At 33.7% G+C, this 13391-nt stretch overlaps 1 pseudogene; it reads right to left on the reverse strand.

Annotated features, from left to right (window-relative positions):
- Positions 1-899: 899 nt before the first annotated feature.
- LOC129076421 (olfactory receptor 52J3-like) lies at positions 900-11312 on the reverse strand (annotated as a pseudogene).
- Between the last annotated feature and the right edge of the window lie 2079 nt (positions 11313-13391).

Consider the following 13391-nt stretch of genomic DNA (forward strand, 5'->3'; position numbering starts at 1 on the left):
TCAAAATACCAGCAAATTATTTTTGAATATTACAAACAGATTTTCAGTTTATGAGGGGAACTAAAAGATAACAAACACAATATTTAAGGAAAAGAATAAAGTTGGAGAACTGACATTGGACTTCAAGACTTGCCATAAACCTACAGTGATTCAGAGAGCATGGTATTGGTAAAAGAATCAACAAATAGATAACTGAAACAAAACAGAGAGCCCTGAAATAGACCCTTGTAATACAGTCGATAATCTTTGACAAAGGAACAAAGGCAATGCAATGAAACAAATTCTTTTCAACAAGTACTTCTGCAGCAATTGGACATCTGCATGCAAAAACCCTAAAGAACTGTGAGCCATTGAAATCTTACTTCTGCCCTGGCTGATGTGGTTCAGTGGATTGAGCGCTGACCCACAAACCAAAGAGTCACCAGTTTGATTCCCAGTCAGGGCACATGGCTGGGTTGTGGGCCAGGTCCCCAGTAGAGGGCGCTCGAGAGGCAACCATACATTGATATTTCTCTCTCTCTTTCTCCCGCCCTGCCCCTTTCTCTAAATGATAAATAAATAAAAATCTTTTTAAAAACAGAAATCTTACTTTCTATCAAACCTTACATAAGTTTTACTGCTGGCATAGAAAACATCATTGTCCCACACACATTTGATACCATCGTTACATCTTTTACTTAACCCTGCAACCTTTGATCACCTTCAATGAGAAAAAACAGTATGATCAATTGCAAGTCAAATTATCTAAAGGAGCCACTGAGTCTGAGTTTAGGAGATGCTAATAAAGGCTGAAGTAATGCCTGAGTGTTCTTTACATAGTCTCAGTTTTGCGCACCCCGAGAGATGTACAAGCTAAAGATTGGTCTGAAAGAATCTATCAGTTTTCAAATACATCTGGGTCACATATTCTTTACAAATATTCTTACAAGTCTGTCCTGATTTTGCTTAGTCCTAACCCCATAAATGACTGGATTTAAATAAGGAGGAACAACATACAGATTGGCCGGGAGTGTGTGAATGTAGCGAAGAACACTTCTACCAAACCTATGAGCCATGAAAGAGAAAAATGCCAGTGTGTAAAAAGCTAAGATGATGTAGACATGTGAACCACATGTACTAAGGGCTTTGAGTCAGGCATCCCTGAAAGGAAGACGGAAAACAGCTCATAGGATCTAAACATAGGGGAAGACAATAAAGATTAAGTCAAAGGTGAGGGCAGCAATGGTAAATAAGCCATAGGTGATGTTGACTTCCTAGATTTATCAATAAATTTAAAACAGCTTCAATCAACATTAAGAAATTTAAGCTTATCTTAAAATAACTATAGAAATACCCTAAATTTACTGGGAAAAAAAAAGAATAACAAAACTGTAGGACTTACAATAAAAGACTTCAAACTTATAAAACTATAATAATCAAGGGAGTGTGGCACTTGCACAATGATAGATAAATAGAGTATAATAGAAAAACAGAAATATACACATTTCATGTCTTCAGTTTATAAAGTGACCAATGTAGCAATCTAATGAAGATAGAAGAGTCATATATTTTTACCAATGATAGTGGGTGTAACTGAATATCATTGTGAGAAATATACTTGATTCCAACAGCACAACATATGTAAATATTAATTACATTTCTAAAAAAGAACTGAATATTTTCTTTGAAGCTCAAATTTGAACATCTACAAAATAAAGAAAGACATCTTTGCATCCCAGTGGAAAGGAATGGTTTCTTAGAACACAAAAAGCAATAACCATAAAAATGGTTTGTTATATGTTATTAATTTTTAAATTTACTGTTAAGAAGGTGAATTTAGAAGGCAAAGACTGGGAGAAAATATTCACGATCCCTTATATATAAAAAAAATTTGTTGAGAACATATAAAAAGGTTTACAACTAAAAAATAACTAAAACAACAATGGAAAAAGGAAAGAGGTCTAAACTGGTATTTTGCATGGGAAAATATGCAAATGACATTAAAGTTTTCAAAGTCATTAAGTATCAGAAATTGTACATTAAAACTATAATGACATATAACTATACCTCCCCTAGAATGACCAAAATTAAAAAGCATAAAAACACCACAGTTTGGTAAGGATATCGAACTACAGATTCTCCTAAATTATTCCCAACAATTGAACTCCTAGGTGCTTATTCAAAACTATGAAACCATAAGTCCAAACAAAGACTTGGTCAAAAAAATGTTCATAGCAGCTTTATTTGTAATTTCCCCAGTGGAAACAGCACAAATATGTTTTGGAATGTTTACATAATGAAAATCTACTCAGCAATAAAGATGGATTGACTACTTATATAGATGAATCTAAGTCATTAGACTGAGCTACTGGTTACTACTACCCAGTAAAGAGAACAAAGTACATAATTTCATTTATATAAAGTTCTAGAGCATACAAAGAAAATACATGTTGAAAATATCTACTCAGGGGGTTGAGAGAGGTCAGGAACAGACTGAGAAGGAACACATGAGAATTTTTTGAGGTGATAGAAAAATTCCACGTCTTTATAGGAATGTAAGATATAGCTAAATACATTTGTCAATGTACAGATAAGATTAGTGCATTTGAGTATATGTAAATTTTATCTTAAAAAGTCAAATTTGAGCTTTTAGAATTGAATCTTTACGGTTAAAATGAAATGGTAAGAGCATTATACATTTAGTTTGCTTATGTTTGAAATGCTCCAAAATGAAATAATATATAATATATATCTAGTCAAAATAAATGTCATCTTTGATATTTTATGATTAAAAGTATTATATCATTTGTTTTAGTAAAATATTCAATTTTGGAGTTTAAAGATAGAATAATTTTATGCAATTAATACAGAAACCTAAAAATTCTAAACTCTAACCACCATATTTCATAATCACATGCAAAGAGCATAAAATAAAATAACCAATCTATGTTAAGTTTTAAAATTTTTGTAATGATTTATGTTTTGAATGGGACTTAGATTTTATTCCTGATATTTTCTTTCTTGAAAATGATGATTAAGAGTAGTCATACACATCCACGGGCAGTAATTTGGAGGCAGAAATATCTAACAGGTTTTCAGAGACCATAACTCAGTATTAAGTAGCCCCAACTGACTTTGGGATATCTGATAATGGCAAACATCCAGAATCTGAAACTAAAAAAATATTGTTTGAATAATAGTTCTGTTTCTTTCAAACTGTCCAGCAATATTCTATAGACCTTATATTGTTAAAAAAAGAAACACATTCTCCAAATATAATATTAAAATAACAATACATATCTGAAAGTTTAGTTCAGGAATTATGAACAAATATAGAGAGCATATTAGGAAGCCAAAATAAATTAGGACATTATAATAACTGCTAAATTATTTAAATATTTTGCTGGTCAGCGTTACGTTGCTATTACAGTCTTTGTATTAACTTCTAATTACAAAAACAAAGCGTTTTATAGACATTAAATTGAGACAGATTATTGCTAAAAGATCCTGGGTATATATGGATGTTTTGAAAAGTACGGAATTGGTGTTATAAATGATAAGTCAAACCTTTAAAATATATTTTTGACAATGGCTTTGGAGATCTAAGGATTCTTAAACTGACATTTGTCGCCACACCGTTACAAGAAATTATTAAATGTGAAATATTTACCTTGGGAGCTGAAATGAGGACAGAGGGATACATAAAGTTAGATAAAATTCTACAAGATATATAATCATGACAGCTAAAAGAAGGCAAGTATGACAAGATTGAGTATTAAGACACAACCACAATAGACAAAAAAAAAAAAAAAAAAATTGAGTTGAATGACAGAGATTTAGAGAAAGCACAGAAAGTTAAAATGGTATCTACATATGCAATCCATACATCATGTATCTGAATATTTAAGGACAAGATTTAATAAAGTCTTTGTTGGAATACATACTTGGGTCTATGTAAATTATTATCTTCTTACCCTCTGGGCTCACTGATAATCTTCCATCTTCAGTTAGTTTTCTTGACATTCTTGTCACTACTTTATCTCTTATTCTTAAATCTCAATAAAATGGCTACAGCGAAATGGCTCTGGGCTCAGTGGATCCTTTCTGGCCCCAAGGCCAGGCTCATTAGCAAAGCTTTTTGAATGAGCTAGATCTGGCCCAGAATGTTTCCATTTTTTACCCATTTTTGGACTGAAAAGGAAGAATTATACAAACGTTGGTGTTCTCTTGAGAATAAAGGTGTCCAGAGGCACAGAGCTAGATGTTTCATAAAAAGCATAATATCACTGGTGATGTTTAAAAAACAAACTAAAAAGAAGCCCTGGTTTGGATGCTGATTCCCAGGCTTGGGCTGCTGAGTCATGATGAACTGGCTTATCCCCAGGCAGGAGAGGCTATGAAGAGGGTCTGCCTTCCGCTCTTTCTCCTCCCAATCATTTTCTTTCTAGATTTCCTCTCATAGGTTCCCATACACACGCGTCAAAAACAACCTGGCTCTATTTGTTTTTTATTACCGTCTTGTTTATCTTGCTCTTATCTGGTCCATTTCTCCAAAACTTACTTCCTTTCTCTCACTTCAGTCCTAAACACAATGTAACCTTACATACTACCATGGAAAATTGAAGCTGGTATCCATCCTTTCATGGAGTAGAATATTCACTAGAATTTAGATGGGAAGTTAATATAAGAAGACAAATACCAGTTGTTTCAAATACAAATCCCCTCTTCTTCCTGGTACTTATTAATAGTAAACTAAGACAGGGCTTAACTGACTGGGAAAAAGACAGATATAGGAAAAGGCACATGAAATATAGGAAATGGACTAAGTGGGTGAACTTAGAGACGGACTGAATAGGTTTCGAATCCTATCTCTGCTACTTAATGAACATACCAATTTGGGCAATAAATTTAAACTCTGTGCTTCCATTTCCTCCTCTACAACAAGCAGAATAATATCCAGTGCAAGGAACTGTTGTGAAGCTTAAGGAAACTAGTGCTTTATACACTTAAAACATTTTCCAATACAGTAAGAAATTTGTAACTCTTTGTTGATAATCCGAGCTACTTTAACAATATTCCCAAACTAGGATAGTCAACGTAAGGTCATACTGATTGGAGTTTGCCATGAAGATGTCTCCTAGAATTCACTCTTGGAGGGTTGGGGAAGTGAATAAATTACATCATCTCCTTGCCTAGATTTATTGCCAAAAGTGAACAAAATATGTGAGTCAAACAAATGAATTTCAGAACATCCGCATTATGACTAAGTAAAAGCGGAGCAGTGCTTTCTGGCTCAGCTACGCATCCGAACAGGTAAACTGGACTTTTTAACAATCGTTGCCCCTTCCACTCCCATAATTTTAACTTTGCTCAAAACGTCAGGGTTTTGCTTGCAGGAGCAGAGACCAGAAAGTGAAGGAATCCATGCATTTAGGAGCGTAGCACTGGGATCAACAATGTTAGGGTGGTTCCTCTGTGAAACCTCCGTGTTTCTTGATTCTCTATTTAGTGTGGTCAGCGTTTTAATTTATTCCTTTGGCAATTGTCTTCTTTCATATTTTCAACAGTATAGTAAAATTCTTGACGTCTCATAGAACATGTCCTGTTTCTTTTATGTTTATAAGCTCATTTCTGGTGAATTGTTTTTCTGTATACTTTTTTTTTAAGTTTTATAAAACTTTGAAATCTATGTAACCTTATTAACCAATGTCGCTGCAATCGGTTTAATTTAAAAAAATTTAGAACACTAGTAGATTACAGGAAAATGTTAATATAATACGGAGTGTCCTCACATGGCCCATGCATAATTTCCCTCATCATTAACATTTTACTTAGTATGATCATTTGTTACACTTAATGAACCAATATTAACTGAAGTGTGTGCATTACTGAAGTTTATGTCTTATTCAGATTTTCTTAGATTAACCTAATGCTCTTTATCTCCTATGAGATCTCATCCAGGGTACAAAATTACATTTACTGGTTATGTCTAATTAAGTCTCTTAGATATCTCTTGGCGCTGATAGTTCTTCAGGCTTTTTTTTTGGTTTTGTGCACTCGATGGTTTTTAGGAGTACTAGACAGATTGTTGTAAAATGTTCCTCACCTGAAATTAGTCTGCTAATTTTCCCTATGATTAGGCCAGATCTATGCTGATTTGGGGAGTTAAAATGCTATTTATATCCATTACCACATGAATTATTCTAGCAACCTCTCATGATTATCTGTAAACTTCCTCTCCAACATTAAGGAATCTCAGGAATGGTCATGTGATCCAGTTAAGTCCAATGAGATGTAATGTTAAGTTAGGGGCAATTGCTCCTTTATATTTGCTGTGAACTTTGAAGAGTGTGCCCCACTTTAGCAAGAGTATTAATTTGAAAAAAAAAATTAGGAGCCTCCTTGACTGGAACAGAAGTGAATCTCTGAGTTTTCTACAGCAATGTAGTTTCCTGGATCAATGCTGACCATTCTAAGGGGATGCTTCAAATTTCTTAATTTACAAGAGCTGCAGAGATGGGAGCTAAGTCACCGAAATATATCCTCCAGTTTCAGATTTAGTTAAAATTAGAGAAAATTTCTCAGTTATAACAGAGAAGTATTTCAGTATCAACTGGGCCTAACCAAATTTTGCACAAAATATATGAAATACAGTTTAATTGCATTTCAAATTAACTACTTAAATTCATATTCTGTATTTTGACCCATATGGAGATTTCTCATTAATTCTAGGTGGCAGTCATTGGAAAAATCTCTAACAGGCTGTAAAAATCAATCTCTTTAATCATTTTGCAGTTGTATAAAAATTTAATTTTGCCCCCCTAAAAAAGAAATCTAGCCTCCACCATGTGTAATACATTTACATAACTGTTCAATAACCGTATGCACATGTAGCTGTATTAGAATTGTTAACCTATAACCCCCATGGGAAAATTTTATCCACTAGAGTTCAGTGTTTATGTATAGTTATATTTCACCTTTAGTCCCACAGACTTGGCTCATTTCCAAAGTTACTTACATTAACACATTCTCCCCCATCCACTTTAGTGGTTTTTTTAATCCTACATTAATAATACACTGAACTTGTCACATTCTGCATTTCATTCTGGGATCCTGAACTCCTAAATGATGTTTTTAATTTGTACGCATTAAGGTCAATGTTGTAAAATTCTATGGGTTTTGTCAAATGTACAGTATCATGCAGCTGCCATTACGGTATCATACAGAATAGTTTCACCAACTTAAAAATCACCATGGGCCTCACTTATTCAACATCTCCCACTCCTCTTCCCTCTGGCAAACCTAGACATGTTTGCTGTCTCTATAGTTTTGCTTTTTCCAGCATATAATAGAATCACACAACCTGAAGCTTCTTCCGATTGGCTTTTTCTAAGCGAAATCACTGAGCAATATGCATTAAGATTCATTTACCTCTGTTCATAGCTTGATTTCTTTTATATTGTTAATGCAGAATAATAACAATTGTTTTATGTGAAATGGCTGTAGCACAACTTCAATATCCCTTTATCTGTTGAAGGACATCTTCATTGCTTCTAGTTCTTGGCAATTATGGAAAAAAAATTGTTATATATGTCACTGAATAAGTTTTTGTGTGCATGCGGTCTTCAAGCCAATTGGGTAAATTCCTTGGAGTACAATTGTTGAATCCTGTAGTAGGATTATTTTTGGCTGTGCAGGAAACTTTCACACTTGCTTCCCACCCAAAATGAATAAAAGGTTCTATTGCTTTGCATCCTCACCTATTCTTGGTGTTGTTTTGTTGGTTTATTTTTTTTAGCCATTTTTAGTGGTGGGTAGTGAAATCCTCCTGTACTTTTAAAATTTGTAGTTTCTTGTGAAATATATGTTGAGCATTTTTTCATCTGTTTGTTTTCCATCTGCATATTTTCTTTGTGAGGTGTCCAGACAAATCTCTTGCTCAAATTTTAATTGAGTTATTTTTAATATATATGTACTTAATTTTAGATTTTTATTATTTTTAAGCCAAGTTGAAGAAGTTCTCTATTTCTAGTTTGTACGTGTTTTTATTATAAACATGTGTTGTGTTTTCTTTAAAGATTTTTCTTTAACCATTCATATGGTGAATATCATTTTTCTCCTTTAGGCTGATGTTCTAGGTTATTTTTGTTGTGTGCTTTCTTAGTTTTTTAAATTTTATTTTATTTTTTGATTTAATCTTTATTGTATTTTTTTTTCCTATTACCATTTGGTCCCCTTATACCTCTTCTCTTCCCAGCAATCACCACAAGTTGCTTCTTCTTCGAATGATTTGCAAAATTTGCCTGTGAAACCGTCTGGTCCAAGACTTTTGTTAGTTAGTTTTTTGTTTTCGTTTTATTGTTGTTCAGTTACAGTTGTCCCCATTCTTCCCCCTGTTGCTCTCCCCTGTGCCATACAGTCCCCATTCCCAAAGACAATCCCCACCCCGCTGTCCCTCTCCATGAGTCCTTTGTGCATGCTCTTTGATGACTGACACTTCCCCTTCTTTTCCCATTGTCTCCCTCTCCCCTCCCATCTGGTCACTGTCAGTTTGTTCTTTATTTCCATGTCTCTAGTTCTATTTGGCTCATTTGTTTGCTTTGTTCATTAGGTTTCACTTATAGGTGAGATTATATGGTATTTGTCTTTCACTGTTTTCTTTTTTTTAACTGTTGAACTTGGCATACCAGGAATAAGCACTTGGTTGTGGTTTATAGATACTTTTATAAATTATTAACCTCACTTTGCTAATATTTTATTGAGGATTTTTGCATTCATTCATGAGAGATAATTTTGAGACATGGTCTGCTTTTCTTTTGAAGGGGGGTAATATCTTTAACTGGTTTTGGTGTTAGGCTATTTCCAGCTATATAAAATGAGGTGATTTTTTTACAGGTATTTTAGGTCCTTGTTATAAATTTTTCCTTTCAGGTTTGGTAGGATTTACCAGTTAAACCATCAAAACCTGATTTTGGAGCGAAGGTTATTAGTGATGTGATTTACTTAATAAATATAGAGACATTTAGGTATTAGGACTGTATTTTCCTTGTGTTGATTTTGTATTGTATATATACATGTATATTTATGGTCTTTATATTATAAATATATCTGAGGGGAAACTGGAATGAAAGATATTTTTGGTGCTTTTGTCACTGACATTCTTTTAGGGCATGGAAATATAAAAAAAAGTGGATGCTTAGAGACATAAAAATTATGACTATGAGTGTTACAAAATGAATATTAGGGAGACTCAGAATTTTAATAGAAAACATCATTACTTATGGATTAACAAATCTGAATCGTATCAATCAGACCAACTCAAAATATGTGTGAACTTCTCTCTAAACGAGGAACACTGAATTTAGTTTCTTGAAGATTGCTGTTGTAATCTTGTGTGGTATGGAAGGTGAAGTTCACGTTTTGGGTAGAGATTTAAAATCATTATTAATGTGAAAAATCAATCTTTACTTTATGTGTTTTATTCTTAAATATTATTAAATTTGAGACATTTATCTGCTTTTGCAGCACATCAAGTCTCAAATATTAATGGATTGTACAAAGAAGGAGGCCTTTGGAGAGGGAGAAGTGGCCCATGTAACTTAGTGTATTTAACACACACATGCACACACAGAGATACATATGAGGAAAAAAACGTATTAAACATGACCTGAAATCCCACTGGTAGAATTCTGTAGATTCAAGCCTCCTCTTATAAATGAAATTTCATTCTTTAACACATGTATTGTTTTTAGGTATTTTCACTTCTTGCTTCTCCCAAAAAGAAGGTGGTGGCACAGTGAGGGCATATAGTGCGTACAAGTCTTTCTGAAGAATAATGAAAAAGGTGCTGGCATGAAAGAGAGGAACTGAGGACATTGATTAAAACGTCTATTGATTAAAACTAAATATCCTAGTGATATTTAGATCCTTAGAGAAATTAGAGACATTTAAGTTTATAACTGAGAAACCTACCAAAACCTTCTCATTTCCCATTCAATTTTAGATCTTTTTTCAGAGGAAAAAAGGCAGTTGACATAAACTAATTATGCTCATTTGGAATACTATTCTATTTCCAAATACATAGACACAGAGCATCTTTAAAACTCCAGGGTTAAAAATGAGAAGGTTTCCAGTGTGATGTTTTCTCCTACTGTAATAGAATACTACATTAGAGGGATAAACACTCAACACCAATAAGGAGGAACCATTGGGATTTAAGACCAGAAAGCATCCTGCAAAGTTTGTTCCTTTAGGATCTGCAAGTTATTTAAATATGAGGAACATTTAAAAATGTAATCAACCTAGGGTCAAACTTAACTTCTTTCAGCTATAGTCGTACCCTCAAGATCTACATAGATAAGAGACCCTACTTTGAGGCAAAAACTCAAATCACACGCTCATGAACCTGCTGTGTCCTCACACCATAGATAATAGGGGTGAGAGCAGGTGGGATAACCACATAGAGATTGGCAATAAAGATTTGAAAATAATGGGGAATTTTTTTGCTAAATCAGTGAGAAAGGAAGGAGAAGAGAGAGGGTGTATCAAAGACACACACGACCCCAACATGTGACCCACATGTACTCAGGGATTTGTGACGAGCATCTAAGATGAAAGGTAGAAAACTGCATGGAAGATACAGGTATAAGAGATTCCAATCAATGCCACAACCAAAATAAGAAAAAAAAATCCACAAAAAGCCCATAAATGGTCTTAAGTCGAATGCTGGCGCAGGCCAATTTGGCAATATCCATGTGCTCACAGTAGGAGTGGGCAGTCACTTGAGCCTCACAGATGGACAGGCAATGAGTTAGGTAAAGAATGGGCAACATGAGCAGGATTGGACACATTCAAATGCTCACACCAATGCCCACTAGCATTGTGTACTGTCAGGATGCTTGTGTAGTGGAGCGGTGCACAGATGGCCACATAGCAGTCAAAAACCATGTGGAACAGCGGACTCCATTCCTGTGAAGGTGTGGATCAGAAACATCTGGACCACACAGGTTCCAAAGCCAATCTCATGTGCATCCAACTAAAAGATACCCAGGATTTGGGGCACTGAGGATGTGGAGGGGTCCATATCTATAGCTGATAGGATGGTTTTCTATAGATATGTTATCCTTCTCTTCTGTGCTATATTTCAGGAAAAGTGAACATTAGAGGCTTTGTTTCCCAGGATCACAGATCATCGTTTTTTAGGCAGTGCTTGTCCAATGAGGACACTAGGACAATTCTCCCTATTTCTAAATTTCCTTTACTACATCTATTCCATTGCTCCAGATTTTGCCAGAGGGCACTTCCACAGTTTCAGCTTCTAGTGGGAGACTCATTCCTGACACAGGATTAAACCACTGGTAGCTTCTATGTTTCACTGGCTAGAGTTGTTGTGGATTTTTGTAGCCTCTAATTTCTGGGAGTCCTCACTGTCAAATGCTTGCTGTTTTAGAAGTTCTATAATTTGTGTAAATAATTACCTGTATTAAAGATGCTCAGTAATAAAGACACAAGTGCTATTTCCTGGTTTAATTCTTACTAATACAGATGCTTTTCATAATAATAGAGGGCTAGTGATTTCAGTAATTTGTTCAGTTGAAGAAATGATAGAGTATTGACTTCCTAGTTATCTCTTTTCAATGATTAAAAAGGAGATAATCAAAAGACACCAGCAATCTCAACATAATAAATGTTATATACAAAAAACCCACAACTACTTAGCACTAAATGGTGAATACTGAAGGCTTTTCCTCTATGATCAGGAGTAAGACAAGAATTCCCACTTTCACTTTTTGTATTCAACAAAACACTGAAAGTTTTTGCTGAAAAAATTAGGCAAGAAATAAAAAAAGGCATTCAAATTGGAAAAGAAAATTAAAATTATCTCTGCAAGTCAAGTATAATAATCTTATTATAAATAGAAAACTATAAAGATCTCTCTCTCCCACCACTCTTTCTCTCTCTTTCTTTCTCTCTCTCTCTCTCTCTCACACACACACACACACACACACTCTACACCTAATAAACAGAGAAAAATTGCAGGATTCAAAATTAATATGCAAGAATTAGTTGTTTTCTATATACTAACCATGAGCAATCTGAAGAAATTACACAAGCAATTCTACAGACAATACTATTAAAAAGAATAAAATAGGTATAAACTTAAGTACTAAAACTGCAAAAAATCACTGAAAGAAATCAATAAAAACACAAATAATGTAAATGTATCCTGTAGGGGTTATAAGGTAAGGGTTACAAGATTTAATGTTAATATGCCAATACTACTCAAACTGATCTATAGATTTAATGCAATTTCTATGAAAGTTCCAATGACATTTTTTGCAGAAATATAAAAATCTATATGAATTCTCAAGAAACCCTCAATTATACAAAAATATATTGAAAATAAAACTAAATCAAGTGTTTTGCACTTCATGATTTCAAAGCTGTGGTAACAAAACCAGTATTGTACTAGGAAAAAGGCAGACATATAGACAAATGGAATAGAATAAAAAGTCCAAAAGTAAACTCTCACAAATATGTTCAAGTAATTTCTATTTCAAATGCTCCATGACCATTCAATGGGGAAAAGATAGTCTTTTCAAGATATGGTGTTAAAAAACCCAGATATCCACATGCAAAAGAAAAAAGTTGGACTCCTATCTTATATCATTAAAAAATACTAAAAAATGGATCAAAGACCTAAATGAAAGAAGTAAAACTATAAAATTATTAGAAAATAAAAGAAAATTTTATGACATTACGTTCAATAATGATTTCTTGGATATGACAAAAGCAACAAAAATAAAATAAGCAAGAAAAATAAAATAAATAAGCTGTACTTCAAGGCACATTAATACAGTGAAAAGGCAACCCAGAGAATCAGAGAAAATATTTGCAAGCCATAAATCTGATAATATCCACAATATATTTCCAGAAAACTCTTAAAACTTAATAATGACAAAAATGACTGGGGTGAAAAATGGGCAAAGGACTTAGACATTTGTTCAAAAAATGTTCAAATGGCCAATAGGCACATTATAAGATGCTCAATATCACTGATTATTAGGGAAATGCCCATTAAGACCACAATAGATACCACTTAATACCCATAAAGATGGCTATTACTTAAAAAATAAAAGAAAGAAAGGAAAGAACAATTATTGATGTGGATTAGAAAAAATGGAAGGAGCATTTGCCCATTTCTAGGAGGAATATAAAGTGGAACATCTGCTACAGAAAAAAGGCATGGCATTTACTCAAAAATTTAAACATAGATTTACCATTTGATCCACCAATTGCACTTCTAGATATATACACCCCAAATAGTTTTAAAAAAAAGATTCAAACAGATTATTTATATACTTATGTTCATAGCAGCATCATTCAAAATAGCTTAAAGGTGAAAACATCCT

This window comes from Pteronotus mesoamericanus, unplaced genomic scaffold (genome assembly GCF_021234165.1).
Source record: "Pteronotus mesoamericanus isolate MK-2021 breed Mesoamerican mustached bat unplaced genomic scaffold, CSHL_Meso_final contig_591, whole genome shotgun sequence".
NCBI classification, from domain to species: Eukaryota; Metazoa; Chordata; class Mammalia; order Chiroptera; family Mormoopidae; genus Pteronotus; species Pteronotus mesoamericanus.